Source organism: Ochotona curzoniae, unplaced genomic scaffold (genome assembly GCF_017591425.1).
Source record: "Ochotona curzoniae isolate NIBS_2020 unplaced genomic scaffold, NIBS_Ocur_1.0 scaffold_3890, whole genome shotgun sequence".
NCBI classification, from domain to species: Eukaryota; Metazoa; Chordata; class Mammalia; order Lagomorpha; family Ochotonidae; genus Ochotona; species Ochotona curzoniae.
This window is the reverse complement of record NW_024467115.1, coordinates 29930618-29936617: the sequence shown is the minus strand read 5'-3', so window position 1 is coordinate 29936617 and position 6000 is coordinate 29930618.

Here is a 6000-nt window from a genome sequence, read left to right as displayed (position 1 = left end):
GAGGTATAGGGGAGCACACTAGCCCAGAAACTGGTTGTGATCATGCTTACCCTCTTAGCAAGCACCTGCTTAGAACCTCCTATGGGGTTTAGCACTGTGCTTGGCACAATTCTGATTTTAAAAGTGGAGGTTAATTCTTAAACTTCAGTATGCAGAATAATTTAGGGAACATGCTAACATACAGAGTCCCAGGATCAGCCCCCCAGAGTCTACCAGGTTATGTTCAGGTGAGGTGAGAAGTGGCATTTTTAATGAGCATCTCAGGTAATTCTACTGCAGGCTTTGGGAAATGAGACTAAATGTTTAGTGACTTGCTATTAATTGGCCAGAGTGGATGTCTATGTCTAACTATCTTACATGGGTTTAGGTTAACTTGACTATCAGGCACATGGCCAGCTAGGGTATGGCCCATGATAGTAATACTGGGGGAGGCAGGGGGTACCCATGGCCTCATTTAGGACCTGGAGAAGCTGTTTATCCAGAGCTTAAGTAGCACAAGAACAAAGCTTACTGACCTAGGATGATGACTCAGATTGCCAAGTCTGAGTTCACAGGAAGCAAAAAAATTTCATTTTTTAAAAAAAATTGTATTTTCAAAGCTCAATTGCATAATTTCATGACATATCATGCCATTTATCTGCTGTCCTAGAAATCAAGCCTCTTTCTGAGAACTCCGAGATGAACCTGCAGGCACCATGAAGAACGGCTCCTTGGACGATGTTCTGACTCCTCTGTCAATGGACATGCGTGTTGAGAATATGGTGGACCCACAGCCATTGTACAAACAGCTGCCAAGGAGTGGGACTCGGGGCTTCCACAAGGGACACTGGCCATTGTGTTTGGTCCCTTCTAGCATGGCTGGAAGTGTCTGACCACAGTTGTGGACACTGATGTTCTCTTAGGAAATTCAAAGCCTCTAGCAGAACTTTTACTTACCTGTTGATGGATAATTATTTGCAACCAAAACAAATCCCCTAAATGACCAATAGCTAAAATTAAAAATTAACCTCGTCTTAAAATGATCTATGTATTTAACAAATGGACAGAGGGAAAGGAAGACGGAGACCTTCTACTCCCTGTTCACTCCCAGATGCCTTCAACAGTCAGGGCTGGGCCAAGCTGAAGGCACGAGCCAGGGACTCCATTAGGGTCTTCCATATGGGCCGTACATACCTTAGTTCTTAGGCTGTCACCTGGTGCCTCTTGGGTACCACAACAGGAAGCTGGATTGGCTGTAGAGGTAGAATTCAATCCCCAGGCACTCTATGGCCTACGGGTGTTTTATACTGGAGTGTTGAGTCCAGTCCCAACTGCTCCTCTTTTGATACACTGCCTGCTAATGTGCCTGGCAGGGAAATGAAAGATGACCAAAGTATTTGGGTCCCTGACACCCATGTGGGAGATCAGGATGAGTTTTGGGCTCCTGGCTTTAGTCTGGCCTAATCCCAGTTGTTGAGACCATTTGGGAAGTAAACCAGTGAATGGAAGATTTCTCTCTTTGTGTGTGTCAGTCTGCCTTTCAAATATATAAATATATCTTCAAAATGTTATATGATATTGTGGGTCCCACTGGTGAGTGTGGTCTAGACTCTGCATGGGTATAGACTGGGTCTGCAACGTGCAAGACTGGACTAGACTCTAGCACTCATTGGAGCTCATGAGAACCAGGGTGGGTGTAAGATGGGTTGGGCTGGTCTCTGTCCCTGTTGAGCCATGCATGAGCTGTATCTGAGTGTGGACCAGGCTTGGCTGGGCTGTAGCACGTAACAGTAAGAACCAGAATGGATGTGAGCTGGTCAGGAAAGGCCAATGTTCTGGCTAGGACAGGAGGTGGACTAAGTAGGGCTGGCTATGGACCCACCGGTGTGTGTGAGATCTGGTATTGGGAGAGGTTCTGATGGAGGAGCTTGGCAACTCCTCTGTTGCGACACAGTCCCTGCAGGTGACCACAAGAACCAAGAAAGGGAGCAGCCCAGACCAGGCCAGGTTATGGTACCCACAGGCTTACCTTTGGCTCAGGTTTGGGGTTAGCCAGGCTGGGCCGGTTCATATCACATGCTGGCAAATGCAAGAGCCAGAATGAATGTAGGTCATACCAGGTCAGGCCAGTTCATACTAGGGCTGGGACTGGTGGTTGGCTGGGTTGGACTAGGCTGTAGTCCCCACCAGCGTGAGCTGGAACTGGGCCAGACTACAGCATCCATTGGCAAATGCCAAGGTGAGACAGGCTATACCAGATTGGGCTACAGCACCCAACCAGCACACATAAGACCCAGGAGAGAGTACAAACCCAGTAGGGGGGCTGCAGAGGGATCCCCTGCTAGGCCACTATTCTACTGGTGAGTATAAAGGCTGGGATTGGGGGTAGTCCAGGTTGGGCAGGGCAACAATACCTATTGGCCTGCATGTAAGCTGGACTGGGGACAAGCCAGGTTGGGTGGACTGTACCTACTGGTACTTGCATAAACCAGAGTGGGTGAGGGTTGCCATAGCATCAGCTAGTAGATGCTGGCACGAGGGGAGAACTCTGTTGAGCTAACCTCTAGTACCACCTGGAGAGTGCAAGATCTGGAAGTGGGAGTGGCCCAGTAGGGAAACACTGGGCACCTCCCTCTTAGGTTGACACTTTCCCTGGAGAGAAAGAGAACTAGGACTGGGACAGGCATGGGTAGTCAGAGTGGCACCTCCCAGCACATGTGTGGGCTGGATAGTGGGGTTGGTTGGGTTGAACTAGGCTTCAGTGCCCTTTGACACATATGAGAGCTGAATGGGATGTGGGACAGACAGGACCAATCTGCTGTACATACTGGCAAGCACATGAACCAGGGCAGGAGGTGGGCATGGTGGGATTATTGTGGGACTCTCCAACTAGGCTACAACTCCCACTGGTTTGCGTATGGGACAAGTGTGTGGTGGGCAGGATCAGGCTTGACTGCAACATCCATTAGTTTGCATAGAAGACCAGGCTGGAGACAACTGACCCAGCAAATGCAACTAAGTGTGTATGTAGGCCAACTGGGACGACAGACTGCACTGGACCCTGTATTGGCATTCACACACAAGAATCAGGTCTGGGATAACCTCAGATGAGTTTCTTTGGGAATTTCCCCAACTGAACCACTGGACTCAGAACTCCAACCATGGAGTGCATGTATCAGAGCTGGGTCTCTCAGTGGCTTAGACAGAGCAGTGGACAGCATATCCAGATGCACATAGAGGATATGGCAGTACACTGGAACCTGCAGAGGACACCAGAACAGAGAGTAGATGCCAGCAAAGAATTGGCAGTGAATATACCTGCGTAAATGAAGACTCTAAGGTGGACTATGTCAGCCAGTGGAGTCTGGAAAGATTTCATTGTGGTTGGAGTGGCAAGATTGGCAGCAATACAGAACTGTTGAACTATCAAAATCTCATGAGGAGGACTCTTGGAGCATGCCTCATGTCGGGGACCCTAGAATGGTTGGGAGGCTGGGTGTGGCTTCTCCCTTTTTCTCCCCTCCCCCCAGATACAGGAAGGAAAAAGAGAATGTTGAAACAATGGTCTCATCCATTTTCCTCTAGCTCTTGACCCTTCTCACTCTAATCAAATATGTAAAAAGTATCAAAAATAAAATTTATGCAATTTAAAAAATGTTATATAATAGCAGTATCTTTTACTTGAAAACTGTGGAGTAAGCCTTGTGATTCCATGAAAATAGCATTAATAAGCCTGAGTCTTTATTTTCAGAATTCAAACACCAAGTTGAGGCCGTGTGTGAGCTGAAGGGGGACCAGCCTAGGAGGGAAGCTCTACCACAGCAGCTGGCCAGGAGCTTGGGAGCTGGTTCGGGGTGGCCTGCTGCCTACCCTGCCCCGTGCACTTGGCACTCTGCAGAGTGGCTCACAGGGATGATGCCTCTGCTATTCTCAGAATGTAATCTCTCTTAGACTTGGGCCATATCGCCTGTACTTGGGCTGCCAGAATCTCATCTGGGGCGGATGTTTGGTCCAGTGGTTAAGACAGTGCTTAGGATGCCCACACCCCATCCTGGAGTTTCCAGGCTGCAGCTCCAGCTCAGTCCCAGCTGTTCCAAGAATTTGGGGAGTTAAGCAATGAATGGAGGATCTGCTTGTCTTTGCCATAAATGAATCAAAAGGAATTTCATTTGGTCCAGAGATCATAGCCATTTTTGTGTCATGCATCCCTTTGAGCAGGCTAGAAACCCATGCAGCTTTTCTTGGAAGAATATTTCCAAAAGCCTAAAGCAAAGCACAGGACTGTAATGCAAACTCAGGATGGCAAAGTGCAATGACTAGCATCCTGAAAGGGTAAGTAATCTACATGCCTCCGACTGCAGACACAGCAAGGAAAATGGCAGATGTCATGGTCACCAGTCCGTCGAGGTGGGGATAGGCACAGGTGCTACTGTGTCCACAGAGCTGCCATGCGATGTCTGGAGCTGCCATAGATCTCCACTGGGGACGGACACAGTCACTGGGGACTGCAGGGAGTGAGAACATTCCTGATGGACAGTGAAAATAAAGATGGCAACCCTTCTTCCTGCTCAAGGTCCCCAACCACTAAATTCTTGTCTGTCTTCCTCTGAAGCACAGCTATCAGGGCTTTGTCTGTATCTCAGTGTGCAAATTTGCCTCTGGAATGAAGGCACCACATAAGGACCTGTGTACCGACCAATGGGTCTGTCGCAATGCTCCACTTTTCAGAGGCTATGGATTATAGGGTTCTAACAAATGCTATGCAAATAGACTTACTATTTTTACTGCTGTATGCCTACAAAATCTAAGATGTGCATGTGGATTTTTCTTTTTAAGTTTAGTAGACACATCCCTTGCAGGCACTGTGTGAATGGCAACAACCCCTGGCTAATGTTGGAAGGGAGGGAGTGAACAAGGACGCCAAGCATCCATTGTGTGGGGCAGACACTGGGCTATAGCAGGTAAGCTGCCACTTGGGCTGTTCCTGTTGCATATCAGAGTGTTCCGTTTAGCTAGTGGAAGGTAGCAGAGACGTGCTGGAGTCTCTGGCTCCTGGTTTCGGCTCAGCCCAGCAGCAGCTGTTGTGCATTTGGGACATGAACCATTAGACAGAAGATATCCCCATTTTCTTTGTCTCTCCCTCTTCCATCACTCTACCTTTCAAATAAACGGAAACAAAACAAACTATTGTGAAGCATATTCCTGTACGGCTTTAATGGAGTCAGTGTATTTGAGTTGAAACTAGAGAAACTCGATGAGGACTCAAGTGTGGGTTGTCCGATGACATGGTGCCACTGTGGGCCCTACAGTGTGATCTTCAACAGCTTTCAGAGAGGACACGCGTGTGTGCGGGGAGTGTGCCAAGGCAGGCACCGGGGGTCCCCACCACAGGGAGCCCTGCCAGTGTTTCTGACTTTTCAATTATAGGGATAGAAAAAAATCAGGTTCTGCCCTTGTGGCGAAGATCTGGAAATGAAACTCACCCTGCCAACGGTTCTGCCATTTCAGAGAACCAGTTAGAAAGAAGATTTTTCCCCCTGCTGTGACCTCAGGAGGCAGAGTAACTGACGTCTCCCAGTCCTCCCCCATTAAGCTGAAGATACTCCTTCTCTAGGGGCTGCAGATCACCCAGCAGGTGCAGTGGATGTGAGTAAGCAAGCCCAGAGACGTCCACATTCATCCACACAGCAGGAACACCTGTGGGACACGGGTCCCCTCCCGCTACTGTACCTTCCCACATGAGCCTTGCAAATGCTTATCTCTAAGATGCTCTCTGTCCCAAAACATTTTAAGAACTAGAAAAAAAAAGTGGGAGAAGGATAATAAAACTCTTGAACAGTCAGAAGGAAACCACTCACAAATCAATCCTTGGGTCAACGCCTGGGATGCCAGCAGCCCATGCAAGCTCCACTTCCGATCCAGCTCCCTGCTAATGCACCTGGGAAAGTACCAGAAGATGGCCAAGGGTTTGAGCCTCTACATGGGACACCTGGATGGATTTCCTAACTCCTGGCTTCGGAC